Below are 23,416 nucleotides of genomic sequence, written 5' to 3'. Positions count from 1 at the left end.
CGTGGATTGATACCAATATATTGGAGTGATCCAATATAGTGAAACATAACACAAGTTGCGTGCAAGTAGTTATTTCTCATTAAGCCCCCTCCCAAACGAAATAGTCAGTGAGTTAGTAAACTGTGCTGTGCAGTAGGGTGGGATTGGGTTGGGTTGCCCCCATTCTCCAATCTATGTCTGACCCTTACAGCTGGCACTGTATGGCTTTCTGATAACTGCAGTGTCTCTCTTATCTCACTCTACAACTCTGCAAAGTAATACAGCTTGGTCGTTCCACGAAATGAGTGCCTTTAACATCCCTTGGATATTTTAAGTAGAAATTGTGTGAAAATATATAGAATTTTAAAACCCTGTTATATTAAATTAAATGCCCTTTAATATAAACCGCATGGAAAATTCAATAAATCAGATTTTTAATATGAATAAAGAAGACTTGCCAAAGTGCATTTTGAATGGTCCCTTTTTGCACCCTGTGTGTCTTCTAGGAAGATTTTAACCCACCACTTAACCCTAACATTTCTCCAAGTTGTAACAATCATTGTAAAACCCTATTTATTATGTTGCCTTGACAAAGTCATTTCTGGCTATTATTATTTATTTAATATGATTAGTGATTCATTTTAAGGTAAAACCCTGTTACATGAACAGAACTCTCGTTTTAATATGGTGAAACTATTCCTTTAAAAATATATATTTTAAAGAAACATCGAACATCTTATAGTCAAACCCTAGTGTAAAAGCAGGTGAGCTGGTTCTACTCTTTTTGGCAATTTTCTGGTGTTTTGTAGTGGAAAACTGAGTGGGTCTAGCATAACACATAACCCCTGTTATCCATAGAAACTTGGATTCAATTGCCCCTCCCTGTTGCACACAACAAGCTTCCATTCGCCCTGTCACAAGGGGATTTATGGCTGATTTAAGATGAAATTGTCAACCCTGTTACTTTACTTGGTACTTACTATGATCACTTTTGTATTTAACTACTTGAGATGGGAAAACGTGTTTTTTATTAAGTTGACCATGTGCTCTTTATGGCAGAATGTAAAAATGAGGTGAAACAAAATGTTTTTACCAAATGACACTACTCAAAAGGCTTGGTGGAGTGACCCAGTGTCATGTACTGTATGCATATGGACTCATAAATGAACACATGCAAGAGACCATTCAAAGAGAAAATGACGAGTGAACTGAGAAAACCAATGTGTATACTGTATCAAATGAAAAAATGATAGCAGTTATTTTGTCACATCGACAAAGCAAACAAGCGTTATTTCAATTCCATAACTATTTATTGAAAGTGCCCACTCGAAAACTGACAGGATGTTTTGTGGTGTGTACCAGACAATAAAAATCCCCAATTGTATTCTGCTCTGCTGTAACTCTCCCCTAGGCCCAGAGCTTGTGTACGGGTATTAGGCCTGACAGCTCCACAGTAATTATGACAAATGGCCAGACGTGAGAAAAACACTGGGGTTCAGGACTTAAGCAGGAGGATGTTGCAGTGCTCGCGCGCTTGTGAGAGTGTGTGCGTGCATACAGTATGTCTTCTGCTTATCACACTTTTGCATCAATGTGAAAAGGTTAAGAGAAGGGTAAGAGAAAGATAAGAAAATATCATTCGATTTATAGCAGGTAGGGGACATATATCATACTATCCTTTCTCTCTTACTAAGATGTGCTTCAGAGACACTTGAGACACATTTGAGATGTTTCATAATAATAATAATAATAACTTGCTGGATGAGTAAGATGAACTCAACTCTGGGATCACAGACAGCTGCAAAATAGAAAACCACTCTAGAGAAAGAAATTGTAATATAGTATGTATCTTATTGGTGAATATGAACAAAGTTACAGACAATACATTTTTGGGGGGATTGCTCATTAAATCCTCACTGAAATATTAATTGGATTAATACATTAAGAACACATTTATATTGTGTGTTTTGTGCTATTTTGGGGGGGATAAAAACTTTTACAAAATTGATCAGCTCTTCTAGTTTATTTTGTATTAATACCTGTTTTCCCATAATCAATCAATCAAATTTATGAAGCTATTTTTAATTCAACAGTCCATCCATCAGGCATCAGAAAGCCGATTGGATTTTCCTGTCTCTGTTATGTTGTCTGTAGAGCCCGACAGATACTGTACTGTACAGTCTCCAAAACGCATCATAAGCAACTGACCTCAATTCCTGTTTTGACATATGGTGATTCCGTGCAGAAAATGAGGGAAATCCGTGTAAAACATGACATGACTTCCTCACAAACAGACCGTCAGCAGGCAGTGCATAATGGTGGTGTATATAAAACATTTGATTTGCTTGTTTGAATCAGGTAGCAAACAAGTTTCCAACTTAAAAAACGTAAGTATTTGCCCCCTTTCTAATTTTCTCTATTTTTGATACCGAATGTTATCAGATTTTCAACCAAAACCTAATATCAGATAAAGAGAACCTGAGTAAACAAATAACAACAATTACATACTTATTGGATTTATTTCATAAACAAAGTTATGCAACACCCAATGCCCCTGTGTGAAAAAGTCATTTCCCCCTTAAACTCAATAACTGGTTGTGCCACCTTTAGCTGCAATGACGCCAACCAAACACTTCCTGTAGTTGTTGATCAGCCTATCACGTCGCTGTAGAGGAATTTTGGCCCACTCTTCCATGCAGAACTTTTTCAAATCAGCGAAATTTGTGTGTTTTCAAGCATAAACTGTCCAGCCACAACATCACAGGGATTAGGTCTGGACTTTGACTAGGCCATTCCAAAACTTCCAAAAACATTTTTTTCTGACATTTTCACATGTTGATTTGGGGATGCTCGACGACAGGCCTTAACAGAAGGAATCATGAATTCTGCTCTGTATCACAGAATTCACAGGAGAATGTCAGGCCATTTGTCTTTGAGCTGAAGCTGAACGCAGCTGGGTCATTCAGCAAAATAATGATCCAAAATAGACAATCATCTCTACATGAAAATGGCTAAAAAGAAACAAATTTGAAGTTTTGGAATAGTGTTGTCAAAGTCCAGACCTGATCCCAACTGAGATGTTGTGACAGGATTTGAAACAATCACTTCATGCTTGAAAACCTACAAATGTCGCTGAGTTAAAGCAGTTCTGCATGGAAGAATAGGCCAAAATTCCTCAACAGTGATGTGAGAGACTGATCAACAACTACAGGAAGCATTTGATTAGAGTCATTGCAGCTAAAGGTGGCACAACCAGTTACTCAGTGTAAGGAGGCAATTACTTTTTTACACAGGGGCATTGGGTGTTGCATAACTTTGTTTATGAAATAAATTAAACAAGTATGGAATTGTTGTGTTATTTGTTCACTCAGGTTCTCTTCTTTTAATACTAGGCAGTTGTACAAAGTACTTAAGTAAAAATACTTTAAAGTACTACTTATTAAGTAGTTTTCTTTGCTACCTGTACTTTACTACTCATATTTTTACCAACTTATACTTTTACTTCACTACATTCCTAAAGAAAATAATGTACTTTTTACTCCATACATTTTCCCCTGACACCCAAAAGTACTCGTTACATTTGGACAGGAAAATTGTCCAATTCACACTTATCAAGAGAACATCCCTGGTCATCCTACTACCTCTGATCTGGCAGACTCATTAATCACAAATGGTTTGATTGTAAATTATGTCTAAGTGTGCCCCTGGCTATCCATGAATACATTTAAAAAACTAGAAATTGAGCCATCTGGTTTGCTTAATATAAGGAATTTGAAATGATTTATATTTTTACTTTTGATACTTAAGTATGTTTTAGCAATTCCATTTACTTTTGATACTTAAGTATATTTAAAACCTAATATTTTTAGACTTTTACTCAGGTATTATTTTACTGGGTGACTTTCACTTTTACTTGAGTCATTTTCTATTAAGGTATCTTTACTTTTAGTCATGTATGACAAATGAGTACTTAGGTTTTAGGATGAAGATCTGATAACTTTCAGTATAATAAATATGAAAAACTACAGAAAATTAGAAAGGTGGCAAATACTTTTCACAACACTGTACATGTAAACCATTTGAGAGATGAAAATGAAATCATATCTGCGAAGTTAAGGACAAAAACTCATTTGAACTGTTCATGACCTACCTCTGACCTTCCTAAGTTAGCATGTCTGGACTGCTGAAACAGGCGCCAGATCGGTCCAATTCACCCTGAAAATGTGGCCAACTGTTTCCCTCTGGACACACGTACACACACGCGTACACACACGCGTACACACACACACACACACACACACACACACACACACACACACACACACACACACACACAGAGAGAGAACATCTCAGAGCATATCTCAGCATTGTTGGCAAAGCAAACACAAATACCTTTTCCATATGAAGGCAAAACAGACGCTCATAATAAGCCTTTCAGATGGCCATCAGGCTTCCTCCCCAGTGAGCTACAGTGAGCTACAGTTGCGCTCAGCACTAGCTGGAGTCGCTGTTGAGTAAGTTTGAGGGGTGAATGTAGCACATGATGATGTGTGAAACGTACTCCTCAGCCTGAAGTGTCCGCACTTGCTCCGACGAATAGCTAGCTTTTCTTGAGGTGCCGACTGGTAAGACGCTTTAGGACACGGATGATGAAATACTAAAGTACAGATACAAAATTAAGTTTTGTAATGTATTTAACTAAAACACATTTATTTTGTATTTTAAAATACACAAACTAATCTAAGTAGCCGGTTTGAGCAGCAACAACATTCTCAGTAACAGAAACTTTTTTCTTGCTGACTGTGATGTGTTATTGTTTATATACCTTAGTTGAGCAATTCACTCTCAGTAAGAGCGTCTGCTAAATGACAAATGTGAATGTATAACTGCAAATCACAGTGGGTATTATTATTGGCCTTGTTTGTGGGCGGAGTGCATTAGAATAATACTCAGCATGCTTTGCAATTGTTCATTTTTTACATTTATATTTTTTACATTTACATTTTAGTCATTTAGCAGACGCTCTTATCCAGAACGACTTACAATTAGTGCATTCATCTTAAGATACTATAGCTAGGTGAGACAACATATCACAATCATATAAAGTACATTTTCCCTCAATTAAGTATTTATCAACCTTTTTACATATTCAAGTACATTTAGTTAATTTAGCAGAAACTTATCTCACCATAGTGCTATCAAACTTCAGATGCCAATACAGGGTGAAAGGGGATCACAAAATGTGAATCGCTATAACGAAAAAGGTATATAAAAGTATTTAGTATTTTGAAAATATATATTACAGTGTTTATAATATACACAAGACAAAATACATTGGAGTGTAGTTTACACAGTGTGTAATTCAAATGACAAAATACATTGGAGTGTAGTTTACACAGTGTAATTCAAATGACAAAATACAAAATAGAAGTAATTCAAATAAATATTTCAAATATGTGACAGAAAAACTGCCCCTTTCTGCTTCAGGAGGGCGGTCATGTGTGCTATTAGCAAGGCGGAGGCCCTGGGTTTGAGCCGAATTAGTAGGAAATGGTACTTGCTAAGCAAGCAGCGTGACGTCCTTTACACACAAATATTTGAAGGGAGGAACTGGTTTTCCAGATAATATAGCCTTTACAAGGATAAGCATCACACATCCAAATGTCTCAAATGTACTGCTGGTTCAGTGGCCCTGAGGGCGTCCACATACATACATTTGTTTTGCTAGTCTGCGCGAAGTGATAGTGCCTTATAATACATTAGCTTGAAAAAAATGGCAATATCAATGTTTGCTCCTTTTGAGACACCGTATCAACAACATAGCCAGTACACTTCCTCAAAATAGTAAGAATTAATATTTCCTGTTGAGACACTGTATCAACAACATAGCCAGTATTAATCTATGATAATTCAAGAAATCTGTCATTAATTTAGATGTTTTTGCAGAGTAATATTAGTCGCACAATTTTACATCTAAGATGTTTGATGCAGTATTTCTCAAGTGAAAAAGTGTGCATGAAAACGAGTTGTCCGTCATTAAATGACAACAAACACTTAATTGAAGAAACCCTACTGTCGACCAATCACTGACGAAGGGATGTAGATTTTGGCTACCAAACTTCGACAAGCCTCAAGGAAAAATTGTGTGTGCTCAATAAACCAAAAACCCCTTGCTAAATGCTGCTGAACACCAAAACGAACAAAAACGCCACGTGAATGCAGTAACATAGAAGCTCACTGCTCGATTGTACAGCACAGCCCTTTATTGTGCAGAATATCGTGAGAAGAGTTCAGGAGGTTTATTCATTCTCGGCCATGCAAATTAGTTGTGCATTGACAATGAATCTTACCGTCGAGTCATGCTTGCAAGCATCTGAAGTGAGAGTTGACTCGATTACATGACACACCCAAGCAGAGACAATATGCTCTCAATCAGCTGACGATGGACTGACCTGTACATTTGACATTAAGCCTTCATTGGTAAACTACAGATTGATGCAACCTTTTGCATTTATTCACATTATCATTTAACCTTAACCTGTAAGTAGCAGTGCTTATTTGTTCAATATTAAAGAGGTCAATGACTGGTAAACATTCAAAAGTAAACAGCTGCTTAAACTGCAGTATTCCAAAATAGTTTTGGATTAAATGTCTTTCCGTCTGTTTAAAATGATATTTTGGGCACTGCGGGGGCCGTTTACTGGACATAAAATCCCATCACACTACACACTCCAATAATACATTTGTATTCTAAAGTATCACAGGAGTAGACATGATTTAGAGATTTTTTAAAACCCTTTATTTAACTAGGCAAGTCAGTTAAGAGCAAATTCTTATTTTCAATGACGGCCTAGGAAAAGTGGGTCACAACATCACAACATGCCTTGTTCAGTGGCAGAACGACAGATTTTGACCTTGTCAGCTCGGGGATTTGATCTTGCGGTTACTAGTCCAACACTCTGACCACTAGGCAACCTGCCGCCCCAGATGTTGTTGTTGAGTAAACTGAGTCAGTCTGGGGTTTTCAGCGATTTGACGACAGCTATGCTACTGCACAGTGAATGAAGTGTTGTACAGCCAAAATAGATGGCTACTCAACTTGTCTCTATGCTGAATAGACATAAATAAGGAAAAACGTGTTCTTGCAGTGTTCCAATAAAACAACCTTCTGTGGCTAATATTTTAAGTCTCAACAAGAACTGAGCTGGATTATAATAGCATACTTATGTACTTCCATCTCCATAAAATGATTACACAGAACAAAGGTCTGCATTTATTGCCGTTTAAGATTGGTGTAATTGTTTTAATCCACCAGTACTTTGCACCTGAGGCTTAGTTATGCTTCAGAGACACAAACATTCGAACGAGGAAGTCGCATAAATCCCGAACAGCCAGTATTTTTAATTGTAATTCTGAAACAATGTAAACCATTATGAGAAGTGCTGAGTTGGTAAAGGCCTCTGCCATCACATTAATGGGTCAAGGTTACAGGTCTCAGGGCCAGTCGTTAGAAAATAGATCTCATTATCTTAAAAATAGAACACAACGCTTTAATCGTCTTAGTGAAATCCAAAAGTATTACCACACCCCCAAGCATTCACTATGGCAATTCCGTGTATCTGCCTAGTCACAGACTCGTTGACATTGTTAGACAGGGTTACTAGGATTTCAGATTTCACATACTGTAAGTGCAGACCACAGAATCTCTTGAGAATCAGTGTTCACCCAAGCATGGTTTCTTCCTACCCTATTGACTCCTGAATTTGACTTATACATGCACTAATTGTTCAAAGAATGTCGATACAACTTCTTACCATGCATTTGATTCTCCATTTTATCTTGTGATGAAAGACCTCTGTGAAGTCTGTTGAAAAGGGGGTGCTTTCCCCTGTGTAAATATAAGGTCTAATTGCATTTCCTTATGTAGAAGTCTCCATTGCGAGGTATTTCCTGTATAAACTGTATACTGGGGTCTACAATCCAGCGAGACCAACTTCATGCAATTAGAGTGATCATGCAAATGATAAGATAAACTGCATGCATGGCCCTCTGGACGTCACGTCCCATAACGGAGCAAACGGTATACGAAGGTCAAACGTTCAAATAACCCCCAAGTCCACTTTGTGTTGGACAAACAAGATCCTCCAGTCTTGCCATGCTTTGATGTATGATGTTTATTGTCAAAACAGGCTTGGTCAAAACAGTGATCTAGACAAAACAAGATCTTATGGTTTCATTGCAGTGAAACACGTAGATTATCCTGAATTTCAATTTTGAGATTGGGTTCAACTCAAATTTTGGTTAAGTTTGAGGTCAGGATATTCCACACGTTTACAGCACTACTATGGTAATTTTTAGAACATTTTATGTTCTGATACATTACCATATTTGATTGATGATTTCCATACCCATCTGTCATGTATTTGACATATTTGACCTTTTTCCCCTGTAGGATAACAGGTGCTGCTAATTTCCCTAATAAATCTACAGTGAGATTCTCCCACAATCCTGCATGTTCTCAAAGCCCCATGGGTATCTCCCCCCTTGTCTTACTGGTCCCTGGCTCACTGGAGCTGGCTTTGGTTCTGCTTCCTCCTGAGGGGGGAGGGGAGTGGGCGGAGGGGGGACACTGTGCCAAGTATAATGTATGTGGGACGCAGATCAGGGTAAGCCATGGGCAGGAAATAACAAGGCAAAGCTACTCACTGTTTGTATGTGCCCGATCCTGACAGAATGGGAACAAGAGGAATGCCTGCAGTGACATACAGAATTTCCTCCAGTTTACACCCAAATACATGGCTACTGTTTTCTAGAGCGGTTTTTATACAATAGTCGCAGCCAGGGTGCGTTTTATTAAGAAATTCGGAGTTCCGACCATCCTCCCTAGTGTTGCCAGACAATCCTCCCAAGTGTCGTTCAGGTTCGCCAACAATGCATCACTTGCTTGGTGAGTGAAAAGCCGTCCTTTGGAATCACATTGGACCCGTCAGACAAAGGCTAGAATACAAAAAGTAGATTTTAGCATTCGTACCACATATTCAACGGTCTCAAACTAGTCTTTTTACGATTCAATGGTGCTTTAGTTTAGAGGAGACCTTGTGCATAGATAGGAACCATGGCCAACTGTAATCTCATTCCATTCTGTGGTTCATAGGTTTTGGTAGCCATGACAACGTGTTAATCTCTTATTATGAATTGGTGTCAAAAAATAAATAAATAAGCCAACCAACCAGGATCAGTGTTGGTTCTGTAAACAGAAACAGTTGGGGTTTGAGGGTAAGGGTGGTTTTCCTGATGGCAATACATGTGATGTACGCAAACATTCAAAGAAAGTTGGCAGGAGATTCAGACTGTGGTACATTGGTATTTAATATTATTTTCATAATTATTTTTCTTGGGGGCCAAACTCAGTGTGTGCTCACTTCATTACAGCCAATAGAAAAACAGGAGAAAATAGACAGGGAACATTGGATATTTTCCAAAAGCCCATGTCCATCCCCTTTTAGCTGGCTGGATCAGGGGAGAGCATAGGATCAACATACTGATTTTTCATCACTTCTAGCCTAGTACATCTGTCAAATGCAATTGAGAGTGCTTCCTTGATTGTAAAAGTGGTGGCACAACATCAGTTATATTTGCTTGAAACAAGTGTAACAAGAAAACATTCTCAGCAGTGTTGTAGCATTTTCTAGTTACTCAACTGTGAGCCTTTTCTAGTTATTCAATTGTTACCAAAGTTACCCTTGGGACAAACTCACAAGGACATGAATGGAATATCAATAGTTTACGGTTGGACAGTTTTCCGCTGTGGGCCCAAATGTTCTATGGACAGCTCGAAACCTGTTGGAACGGTTTTCATTCAGATGCCAATGAAGCTTGAAATTGCAGCCTCTCTCTCCCTCAGACTCTTATTGAGAGTCTGTCTTTCTTTGACAAAGCCACTTTCACTCTGAATTTTCTGCAGTCCCTTCAACTTTTGCTTGAGAATGTGGGATGAATAGTAAAAAGTTCCTGAAGTTCATCTCCAAGTGACTGTTACAAAACCATAGACGCAGGATTTGTCCAAAGGGTTGCTGAAAGTAATTTCAAGACTAGAGACATTTGTTATGTGTGTGAATAGATTCAAATCACTTTGATCTCACTGCTGGAAAACATGCAGTAGATACTGCAATGAGACGGTATCAGAGAATTACATTTTGGTTTGTCTTAGTTGCTTGTGTGAAGAACCCTAATAAGCAGTGAGCCTGTTTATTACATCAGCAACAGATATTACGTTGTTGATTCTATTGACCTGTGACCTGAAAGTCAACTCCTTTTACTGTGTGTGTGTGTGTGTGTGTGTGCGTGTGCGCGTGTGTGTGTGTGTGTGTGTGTGTGTGTGTGTGTGTGTGTGTGTGTGTGTGTGCTTGCAATACAGTAGGCTGGAGCATCAGTTCATTTTACATTCTCTACTCGTCTGCTGTGTACAAGTTTGGAATGTGGTGCAGTGTTTTACATACCGCATAGATGTACTGTACCATTTGACCTTATCTGTGTCTGGCATTATTGGTCCCAATGCTGTGGACAACTATGGCAGAGTTCCCAGATTTATAAAGATTTTTCACCCCTGTTCAGCTCTACGGATAACCAAGGACATCAGTCCACCACTTCCTGCAGTACCAACTTTATATTGCTCAATGTTAAATGATCGTTTAGCACTTGACAAAAAATATGCTTGGTGAAAAAGGTAATAATAATGTAATCTACCAGCTATCCATTTACAAAACATGAATATATTCAAGAGTAAACACATCAAAGTACATCAAAGTGCATCGTAAATTGTCAGAATATGCACCAAACCTTTTGGCAACCACATACTGGTGGCTTGGTTTTTATTTTATTTTATTTTGAGTAGATTCTAATCCATTATTTAATCAGACCTGAAATCTAGATTGAATACAAAATGGGATTATGTGGCTCTTTACATAATGTAATACCTAAAGGAGGGTAAAGCCAATATCAAAGCTGCACCCTGCTGTAGAACAAAAGGACATCATCTGCCTATGTGGCCCATTTCCTGTTGAAACTCAGGAGGAGATGTGCTGTACTGTACTGTGCTGAATACCCCATACAACATTCAATGCACGCCAGAAGGGACATCTGCATACCTTCATGCTTTAAACAGCTTTCCAGAAAATGTGTAAAATTCTCTACATGTCCTCTAGGTTCTTTACTTGACCTCTATTTGCTGGAATATTGTAGTATTAGGGGTCATATGCAGATGAAAGGTACTTTAGCTGTGTCTATTCAAATCAACAAAATAAATATACAACTCCAGTATCATGAGCCAGCACTGAGTAAATGTAAATCTATCAACTGATACAACCAAGGTTGGAATAATAACAAATGTTCTTACCAAATATGGTTTGATATAAGAGATGTGTGCTACAAAATCAATTTGGTGGATGAATCCATCCCACTCTGATTATGTAAAAAGGTCATTGAATCAATTACTGCCAAATGTATTGTCTGTGCTCAGTTTGGGTATTTTTTGGAACCCCGTCTGTACAAAAGCCTGTCAGGCAGAGAGGAGAGCAAGCACAGAAAAGATCTGTGTGTTTTCCTATTGGAGCAGGGAAATGTCTTATTATTTACCCTCCAAATGGCTCCCTTCATTTTTTTCAGGCCACTGGTCCATGACTAACTTCCAGTGCCCGCAGTCCAAACTGGCTGTCTCTCTGTGCTCTCTGTCTGCCTTATTTGTGAATTAATGTCCTACTTTCCTCCCTGTAACTACCCATCATGTCTTCATCTAAAGCTGTTACATCATCAGTAGTCGTCAGGGAAGCCCTATGGTTGATACAGTATGTTTGAGCTCAATTACTAGGAGTAAGAAGTCAACTGATGTCATACAGTACCAGTCAAAAGTTTTAGAACACCTACTCATTCAAGGGTTTTTCTTTATTTTTACTATTTTCTACATTGTAGAATAATAGTGAAGACATCACAACAATGAAATAACACATAACCAAAAGTGTTAAACAAATCAAAATCTATTTTAGATTTTAGATTCTTCAAAGTAGCCAGCTTTTGCCTTGATGACAGCGTTACATACTCTTGGCATTCTCTCAACCAGCTTCACCTGGAATGCTTTTACAACCGTCTTAAAGGAGTCCCCACATATGCTGAGCACTTGTTGGCTGCTTTTCCTTCACTCTGCGGTCCAACTCATCCCAAACCATCTCAATTGGGTTGAGGTCGGGTGATTTTGGAGGCCAAGTCATCTGTTATCACACTCCATCACTCTCCTTCTTGGTCAAATAGCCCTTACACTGCCTGAAGGTGTGTTGGATCATTGTCTTGTTGAAAAACAAATGATAGTCCCACTAAGCACAAACCAGATGGGATGGCGTATTGCTGCAGACTGCTGTGGTAGCCATGCTGGTTAAGTGTGCCTTTTAACTCTAAAAAAAACACAGACAGTGTCACCAGCAAAGCACCGCAACACCATCACATCTCCTCCTCCATGCTTCACGGTGGGAGCCACACAAGCGGAAATCATCCGTTCACCTACTCTGCATCTCACAAAGACACGGTGGTTGGAACCAAAAATCTCCAATTTGGACTCATCAGACCAAAGGACAGATTTCCACCGGTCTAATGTCTGTTGCTCATGTTTCTTGGCCCAAGCAAGTCTCTTCTTATTATTGGTGTCCTTTAGTAATGGTTGCTTTGTAGCAATTCGATCATGAAGGCCTGATTAACACAGTCTCCTCTGAACAGTTGATGTTACTGTCTGTTACTTGAACTCTGTGAAGCATTTATTTGGGCTGCAATTTCAGAGGCTGGTAACTCTAATGAACTCATCTGCAGCAGAGGTAATTCTGGGTCTTCCTTTCCTGTGGAGGTCCTCATGAAACACAACTAACTGGCTCAAATGCATTAAGAAGGAAAGAAATTCCACAAATTAACTTTTAACAAGGCACACTTGTTAATTGAAATGCATTCCAGGTGACTACCTCATGAAGCTGGTTAAGAGAATACCAAGAGTGTGCAAAGCTGTCATCAAGGCAAAGGGTGGCTACTTTGAAGAATCTCAAATCTCAAACATATTTTGATTTGTTTAACACTTTTTTTGGTTACTACATGATTCCATATGTGTTGTTTCACAGTTTTTAAGTCTTCACTATTATTCTACCATTTAGAAAATAATAAAAAATAAAGAAAAACACTTGAATTAGTAGGTGTGTCCAAACTTTTGACTTGCACTGTATATAACAGTGAATTAAGGATGACTTGCCATATGTTGTAACATGCAAAGCAGTACTATGACACTTGACACTGTCAACCATTTTCTGTTTCATGCAGGCGTTGGCCCCCTGCTGAGTGGTTTGACTGATGGTCCAAATGCCTCAGTGTTTCTCCAGCTGCCTTTAGTCTTACCAGAGCTGGATATAGTCATCAGTTCCAAGATGGTCTACACCTAATCTGTCTGAGTGGGCACACAAAGAGAGTGACCCTGTACCAGTAGCGTGTTTGGGTGGATCCATCTGAGGGGCACGGTGGATGAGATATGGTACTCTTTGTACCCAATGACAGGCGGGGTGGTGATGCAGTCCGACTTACTAGATGTAACATAGTATAGTGTGATGGATAGACCACAACCACACCCTATGTGGAGAGGTTGAGCTGAAGTTTACCACAAATAAATGTGTCAGAAAGATAGGTGTAAAGATTACCAGCATGATTTAGATCCATAAACAGGAACAATACCAGTGAAGACATCCACCTGCCTGCTCTAAATGTCATAAAAGCATGCTAAAGATCCATTTCAGCCATACCCATCAAATAAATTGTGTTGAACAATAACATATTTTGTAGAAGCTCAGTCGACTGCAGACTGCCTTAAAATGTGCCATAAAATGGCTTGACGGTGAGCAAACAAATCACTCAAATTTACAGTATAACACTTTTTATGTGAAATATTAAACATTTGCACATTTACTTTGCTCCTACACGCACAATCACAGCTGACGCCCAACTAATGAGGCCAACAGATACAGTAGCGAAAAAAAAGCCAAACAAAATGTTACATTCACAGCTGGACATTCAAATATGACCCCATGACTCACAAAGCTCTAGCAGGCTCTAGACAGCATCCATAAAACCAGGCTGCGCTGGGCCCTGAAGGACTGCAGTTGTTAGCCACTGACCTGACCTACAATATTGACTCCTAGACTCTATATATAGCCCTGACTGGCAGCTTCCTGAGGCTTGTGGTGCATCAAGGCCCTGATGACTGCCTCTGCAACTTCAAAGCAGCAGAGCCTACCATCACCTCAGTGCTATCCTGAGATCCTTCTCAATCTAATTACTGTACGTCTTAATAATGGACAGAGAGGCAGATCGCAATAAATCAGCTTCAGTAAAGAAACAGACCTATTTTATGCAGCCATTTCCCTGTGTGCCAATTTTCTTTATCAGAGGTGATGTTTGAATGGAGGATGTTGACTTCAAAGATAAAATCGGTGAGATCAAAACATTTGATTAAAATTCATCTGTGTTTGGGGAGGTGGGGGTAAAGCTTGTCGGTTGCGTAATGTCGCTTTGGTGGAGAACTGGGATCGTATCTGGGAATATATTAAGAGAAGCTAAAAAATATTTCTGAGGGAGAGACGGTGATTACTAATTTTCTGTTAAATTTTTTAAATATGTATTTCAATTCTAAGTATTCTCTCATTTGAATTACATTGGGCTGAATGACACGTTAATGTATTTTGTAAAAATATACTTTCAAGAGCTGCAATTTGTATTTTCTAAATAGAAAATACTTTGCTATACCATTTATTTGTAGCAGTTAACTTTTTGGGGCTCCCTTTCAGACTGCATTGGTATCAGAAGTCTGATGGCAATATGGTGTGAAAGGAGCATCTGCAAAATTAACAATTGCAAAGCATGCTGAGTATTATTCTGAGAGCTGCCCTGAAACAATAACAACAATAATACCCAGTGTGCTTTGCAGTTGTTCATTTTCACATATACATTTCCATTTTGGTCATTTAGCAGACAGTCTTTTCCAGAGTGACTTACAGTCAGTACATTCAACTAAAATAGATTAACAACAACATCACAGTCAGAGCAAATATAAAGTTATGTAAACTGTTACTGAGAATGTTGGTGCTGTTTGGCTGGCTACTTGCAAATGTAGTTTAAAATGTACAATACATGTATTTTAATTAAATATAAGTATTTTGTCGTTTATTTTGATACATTGATCTTTATGGTATTTTGTAATTGTATTTTGTCATTTCTTCCCATCCCTGGTCATTTAATGGAGAATATGCCACTTACACAATTATGTTACTGGTATATGACGCTCACTTTCTGACCAGTAAGAGTCATTGTACACTGGAATAATTTCAATGCATTATGGTCTGGAAGTTAAATTAATATTTGCATTCTGTGTAGATCATGTAGAAAATGCATCAGTTATTACCCACAGTATGAGTGGGGCCTAAATATGGGTGAACAAAATTCAATAACATTTCCTCAGATTCAATGATTCACAATTTCAATACTGCACTCTCTAAGGGGTGAAACGAGTCTCAAGTTAGTCTAATATTGACATAAATGCATGACTAAGTGAAAATTTGAAGTGGAAGTTTGGATTCGCCTCTAGCAAACATTGCCTTTTTAATTTAACCTTTATTTAACTAGGCAAGTCAGTTAAGAACAAATTCTTATTTACAACGACCGCCTACTCAGGCCAAACCTCGGCCAAATGGCCGCCGCCCTATGGGACTCCCAATCACAGTCAGTTGTGATACAGCCTGGATTCAAACCAGGGTGTCTGTAGTGACGCCTCCAGCACTGAGATGCAGTGCCTTAGACCACTGCACCACTCGGGAGTGCCTTTACAAGAGAGAGGGCAAAGGTTACGGCAGGGGCGCATAGTAAGAAGAGATATAGCCAACAAACAACTTGTACACCAAACTGTACATGTGGGAGAGAAATAGTTATTACATAATGCAGACCTTTTTTCCCACACAAAACACACTATAAAGTGACTTCGGGAAAGTATTCAGACCGCTTGACTTTTTCCCAAAATGTTTAGGTTACACTACAGCCTTATTCTAAAATTGATGAAATAGTTTTTTTTCCCCTCATCAATCTACACACAATTCCCATTAATGACGGAGCAAAAACAGTTTTTTATAATTTTTTGCTCATTTATAAAAAAAATAATATAAAAAAAAACATAAATAGCCTTCATTTCGCAGAAAAAGAATAGACTGACGAGTTTCAGAAGATAGTTATTTGTTTCTGGCCATTTTGCTGATGCTCCAGATACTCAACTAGTCTAAAGGCCAGTTTTACTGCTTCTTTAATCGGCACAAAAGTTTTCAGCTGTGCTAACATAATTCCAAAAGGGTTTTGGACTACTGTGGATGGGGAGCATTGCTGCACAGCTATTTTCAGGTGTCTCCAGCAATGTTCGATCAGGTTTAAGTCCAGGCTCTGGCTGGGCCACTCAAGGACATTCAGAGACTTGTCCCGAAGCCACTCTTGCATTGTCTTGGCTGTGTGCTTAGGGTCGTTGTCCTGTTGGAAGGTGAACCTTTGCCCCAGTCTGAGGTCTTGAAAGCTCTGGAGCAGGTTTTCATCAAGGATCTTTCTGTACTTTTCTGCGTTTATCTTTGCCTCGATCCTGACTAGACTCCCAGTCCCTAAAGGTGAAAAACGTCCCCACAGCATGATGCTGCCACCACCATGCTTCACCGTAGGCATGGTGCCATGTTTCCTACAGACTTCACTTTTGGCAGAGAATCTTGTTTCTCATGGTCTGAGAGTCTTTCAGTGCCTTTTACTGAGTAGTGGCTTCCGTCTGGCCACTCTACTAGGCTTGATTGGTGGAGTGCTGCAGAGATGGTTGTCCTTGTGGAAGGTTTTCCCATCTCCACAGAGGAACTCTAAAGCTCTGTCAGAGTGACCATCGGGTTCTTGTTCACCACCCTGACCAAGACCCTCCTCCCCTGATTGCTCAGTTTGTCCAGGCGGCCAGCTCTTGGAAGAGTCTTGGTGGTTCCAAACTTCTTCCACTTAAGAATGATGGAGGCCAGTGTGTTCTTGGGGACCTGCAATGCTGCAGAAATGTTTTGGTACCCTTCCCCAGATCTGTGCCTCAACCCAATCCTGTCTCGGAGCTCTACGGGCAATTCCTTCGACCTCATGGCTTGGTTTTTGCTCTGACATGGGATCTTATATAGACAGTCATGTTCAATCAATTTAATTTACCACAGGTGGACTCCAATCAAGTTGTAGAAACATCTCAAAGGATGAACCTGAACTCAATTTTGAGTCTCATAGTAAAGGGTCTACTTATGTACTTATAGTATGTACATAAGGTATTTCAGATTTTTATTTTGCAAAAATTTCTAAAAACATGTTTTCGCTTTGTCTTTATGGGGTATTGTGTGTAGATTGCTGAGGATGTAATTTAATTTAATCAATTTTAGAATAAGGCTGTAACGTATCAAATTGTGGAATAAGTCAAGGAGTCTGTAAACTTTCTGAAGTCGCTGTATATACAAAAGTATGTTGTCAGTTCGTTACATTTCTGCCCTGCTAGAGCTGCCCTGATCAAGTGCTGTTCTTGTGAAGTGGAAACGTATAGGAGCAATAACGGTTCAGCCGTGAAGTGGTAGGCCACAGAAGGTCACAGAACGGGACCATCTGACCTCGGTTGCAACACTCACTACCGAGTTCCAAACTGCCTCTGGAAGCAACATCAGTTAAGAACTGTTCGTCGGAACTTGGGTTTCCATGGCCGAGCAGCCGCATGCACACAAGCCTAAGATCACCATGCGCAATGCCAAGTGTCAGCTGGAGTGGTGACAATTTTGTGCTTCCAACCTTGTGCCAACAGTTTAGAGAAGCCCCATTCCTGTTTCAGCATGACAATGCTCCCCGTGCACAAAGCAAGGTCCATACAGGAATGGTTTGTCGAGATTTGTGTGAAAGAACTTGACTGGCCTGCACAGAGCCCTGACCTCAACCCCATCGTACATGTTTGGGATGAATTGGAATGCTGACTGCGAGCCAGGCCTTATTGCCCAACATCAGTGCCCAACCTCACTAATGCTCTTGTGGCTGAATGGAAGCAAGTCCCTGCAGGAATGCTCCAACATCTATTGGAAAGCCTTCCCAGAAGAGTGGAGGTTGTAATAGCAGCTAAGGGGGGACCAACTCCTTATTAATGCCCATGATTTTGGAATGAGATGTTCGACTAGCAGGTGTCCACATACTTTTGGTCATGTAGTGTATGTGATTCCTATATGCTTCTCTGGGACCATAAAAAGAGATATTTTTCATGCAGGCCCTTGATGATTAACTCAGGGCTGCAACAACAGAAGGACAACCTCTGTACGACCTTAGTGTTTTTTGTGGCTCGGATATACATCACCGCCATGAACGCAGTGGTTGGATACCCTGCAGACGAGGCTGTGTTGACTCAGTGCTCCATCAGCTCAGTATATGTTACCGTGCAAGAAAACAAATGTCGGTGAGAAAAAAGGCCCCTCTATCTCTAACGGGGGGACGGGTATAACATAAATACATCTTCAATCAACAATTTTGCACTCTGAATCAGCACTCTTGTCATCTTGTCCAAAACAGCACCCAAAAAAAAGATGGCAAAGATTGGGATCTGGTATCTGGAAAAAAGAGTGCAGCAGTTGAAAAAGCCATTAACGGTTGGAGATAAGATCGGTAAGAGGTAATGGACATAGAAACTGAATAGGACCGTTTTATATGTTACATAATCACTTGAAATAGGGGTGAGAGAGGTTGAAAGACCAAGGGGGAGAGACATGGGAGAGAGCGTCAACGACAAAAAGATTGAGACATAAACAATGAGAGTGAGGGACAGAATAACGAACAGAGGTGCAATGAGAAAGAGAGAAATCGGGGATAGAGAGAGAGAAAGAATAAGAGTGAGGAGAGAGAGGGGGGTGATAGGGAGAGATGTTTCACTATGAAAAGCCTCAGATATGTAGTACATATAAATGTACTGTACAAGCCGCACTGTTCAACTGTGTCATGGTGCTTCTTGTAAGGAGTGGGGGCTGGTGACCTTGAAACCACTGCGTCACAATGTAAACATTTAGGTTTCTGGCGCTGCCAGCTCTGCCAGTGATCAAAGTTAAAGGGCAAGACAATGTCACAATGTGTTACCGTGTAATCAAATCAGCTATTCCAACCTTCTTCAGCTTGTCTTACATCGCATAACAGAAAACTACAAGAATATATTACAATAGGTCAAAATGGTGTGCAACAATGACAATTCACTTTATTTAGCCAGATTCAAGTTTTTGTGGGATAAAACTAGAAGCTTATCCCAGAGAAGGGAGAGTAGGAGAAATATGGGCATAACATCTCATATCATGCGAAAATCAAAGATGCCCTCAGAACGACTTGAATGAAGCCTCTGCGCTTGCCTTCAAAATTACCTTTTGGCACTATTGCCACCTAGAGGTGAGGGATAACATGTTTGTTTAGTGGTTGCATTAGTCTACAGGGTCATAAGGAGAATTATATCATAGCTATTTCCATCACCAGGCTGGACTATAGAGGGAGAACACAAGGTCCCTTATGTGACTCCGTCTGCACCTGAACTCTTGAAGACCAGTAGTTCTGAGATTCCCAAGTACACCTCTCCAAATTGGTCCGACTGAACAATGCCTTTTTTCCCTTTGTTACTGAACAAATATTTTCATAATAGCTCTCCACTGCAATGTTTATATGTACAAGTTATTTGTCCTCATTTTCGGTATGGTATGTTGTAATTGTTTATTTAGAGGGACAGAACAGTACATCCTGATGCTCCTCTGTTGTCCCTGTTCTCTTCCTAGGAAGTAGTGGAGGCGCCAGTGATAGGCTAAGTAAACTGTTATGGCTGATGCTTTTAGCGACCATTGACATGTCTGCAATATTAAACACAGTGATCCAGACAGAGGATCAAAAATAAACACAAGCATGGACAAACAAATAGATGACTGTCACCAAGGAAATACACAACAATGCATGGTTATGACATGCAATATAGCCAGTGTCTCCAATCCAGGTACATCTGAATTATATTAGCCAGCACACGATTTGGTTCTGTGTTCTAGATTAGTCATCTATTTTAGAATGGCATATGGGCAGACACCCTATTGAGGTCATAATGTCAAGATACAGTATCATACAAGATAGATGTTCAGTATACATCCCCCCCCCCCCCCCCCCCCCCCACCACCACCCCACACTTCTCTGTCTGCTTGTTGCTTGTATTAATCAGGGAAGCGGAAGTGTGTGTGTGGGGGGGAACAATGCTGGAGCCATGCTTTAGTCAGGATAGGAAACCCCAAACAAGGAGTTTAAATTAGAAGTATTCTCCTATGGGATACCCTGCTGGGTTTTAATTAGGGCAAATCTAATAACATCACACACACACACACACGTGTGCACACTGCTACACATACACGCATGCACACACACACACTCTTAAGTGACTTAACTTGATGAACCAGGGGAAGGAAATGTTTACTAACACACAATCAGATGATGGCCCGGCTACGTACTTCCTGGTCGCATGACCTTCCCTGCATAAAAAACCTACTCCCTAATGAAAAACAGCACAGGTTGAATGAACCATTCATTTTCTGTGTATGGATATTTAATACCTAATCATAAGTGCATATGCCCAGAAATGTCATACCACCAGAGTTAAAGGAAAGCTTAACCCAAATGTGTTAATCTGTCAGCAGATGCAGAATGTCTCTGTCTAGTAGACTGATATTGCCTCCTGCTGGAAAAAGTTTGAAACTATTTGGTACTGCAATGGGATACGCATCACACACGTGGTGAGAACTAGGTATATTACTTTTTCACCGATACCAACATATATCCTTGTAACACATCCTTGTCTTTCTCTCCCTCTCACACACACACACACGCACACACACACACCCCTAGTTGAGTCACAGCAGTGACCAACATCATGTGACTGCTCTCAGTGGCCAGTCATTCTCCACTATGCCCTTCCTTCCATAGTTAACCGAGAACCGTGCAGACATAAGCAAGATTTTTGGATTACTACCTGCTGGTCAAGGGCACAAGAAATAACAACCAGTCTGCAGTGACCACACACAGCTCAACCCAATCTTCCCCAGTGAACAAACGTGCTTTTTTATTTTACTAAGAGCTACTGGGCTAAAAGGCTACACTTAAAACATTTTTAGGTACACCAAATACCAAAATAGCTTATTTTGAGCATAGATTGAGACAAATTAGAGACCAGAGAAAGACATAAAACATAATTGTGTAGCCATGATTGGGCTTTAAAAGTAGTACACTGATGACCCCTTGTGTCAGTCTGAGGTACCTAGTCATCAGAGATAGAGAGGGCAATGTTTCCTACATATAAAAGAAAACAAATATGGTTAAAAAATATATACATTCGGGTCCTTTACCAGGGGTTAACTTTTTTCTCAGATAATATGCAGATAAATTCTACGTTACCACCTTCATGATCAAATTCAACTTTAATACATTCATTATCATATTCCTAATATTGAGTTGCACCCCCCTTTTGCCCTGAGAACAGCTTCAATTTATCCGGGCATGGACTCTACAAGGTGTCGAAAGCATTCCACAGGGATGCTGGCCCATGTTGGCTCCAATGCTTCCCACAGTTGTGTCAACTTGGCTGGATGTCCTTTGGGCGGTGGACCATTCTTGATACACACAGGAACTGTTGAGCGTGAAAAACCTAGCAGCGTTGCAGTTCTTGACACACTCAAACTGGTGCACCTACTACCATACCCCCGTTCAAAGGCTCTGTCTTGCCCATTCACCCTCTGAATGGCACACATACACAATCCATGTCTCAATTGTCTCAAGGCTTAACAATCCTTCTTAAACCTGTCCCCCCCCCCCCCCCCTCCCTCATCTACACTGATTGAAGTGAATTTAACAAGTGACATCCATAAGGGATCATAGCTTTCACCTGGATTCACCTGGTCAGTCTATGTCATGGAAAGAGCAGGTGTCCTTAACGTTTTGTACACTCAGTGTACAGTGATTTGATATGTGTAAGTGAAACATTTTTGTCTACTGAAATTAAATGTAATTTGTACTTGTTATTGTTTTTTTTATCTCATTCATTTTCGTCATGAAAAATAGGATGTTGACGAATATTTTTAGTCATAGTTATTGTTGACTAAATTAACACTGGGCATTTGGAGCATGAGCTGTCTGACAAGACCATCATAACAGCATTTCATTCTAACCTTGCCAAGGCAAACTCACAATGCCATATGGTGGCTTGCTCTCCCAAAGTTTGGCCAAGGTCTTCCTGGCGCCACTCCACAGGTTATTAGAGTAGGTGTCCTGCAGTTTGTTCTTATGCTTGTAGACGTGCAGGAAGAGGATGGAGAGGTAGAGAAAGAACACAATGAAGAAGGGCACGATGAAGACAATGACAAGTGGAGGGAGGACCCAGCCCCAGTAGTCTATATAGCTGAGGTAGTCCTGAAGGTCTCCCAGTATTCCTACAGCTGGAACAGACAGGAAACTGCTGGGCGTCAGTACAGGAGTGATTTTCACAGGTCATCCTGGCTGTCTCTGCACAGCCCCCAGAGATAGCCGAGGCCTCAATGCTTTACGACTGCCTTGGTCCACACCTACATCATACTAAAACCAGGAAGTAGAGAAACAACACATGAGCTTGCCTGCAAACAAATAGCCCACTGCAGGGATCATCAACTAGATTCAGCCGCGGGCCAATTCTTTCTTGAGCGGATGGTCGAGGGCCGAAACATAATTCAAAATACATTGTAGACTGCAAATTGACAGCAAGAAGCCCAAACCGATACAATATTTGACTAAAACAGAATAATTTCCAACCTTGTTACATTTGTATATGATCACGTTTCTCTATTATGTGTGGGAATACTTGGGAACAGACTTCCAAAATTAAAATAACTTTGCATAACTATTCCACTTAGGGGATGGCAAGGTTTCTATCAGTCACATAAACAAATATAAAGCTGGCTGTGTGTGTTATCATACAACAACAGCTACATATTGATATAAACATTTGTATCAACAAACCTAAATTAGTGCGAACACCACACGATGCCACATCTGGGGTGTATTCACTACGCCAATTATGTTGCAAACTGTTTCGTCTATTGCTAAACGTTTTGCAGCGTGAAACCGTTTACTCCAAACGGAAAACGTTTTGCAAAGAAAACGAGAGTTTCTATTGGACAAATGCAGGTAGGTCTTGCTCCGTTTCGTTCAGTTTGCTTTCATATAAGAAGATTTTAGCAACAGAATCGGAGTAATGAATGAAGCTGAGACTGTGGTTTGGTTTACATCAGGGGCATCTTCCACTGCCCGTGTCTATTGAATT

The sequence above is a fragment of the Oncorhynchus mykiss genome, chromosome 15 (assembly GCF_013265735.2).
Source record: "Oncorhynchus mykiss isolate Arlee chromosome 15, USDA_OmykA_1.1, whole genome shotgun sequence".
Taxonomy (NCBI): domain Eukaryota; kingdom Metazoa; phylum Chordata; class Actinopteri; order Salmoniformes; family Salmonidae; genus Oncorhynchus; species Oncorhynchus mykiss.
Note: the sequence above shows the minus strand (reverse complement) of the source record.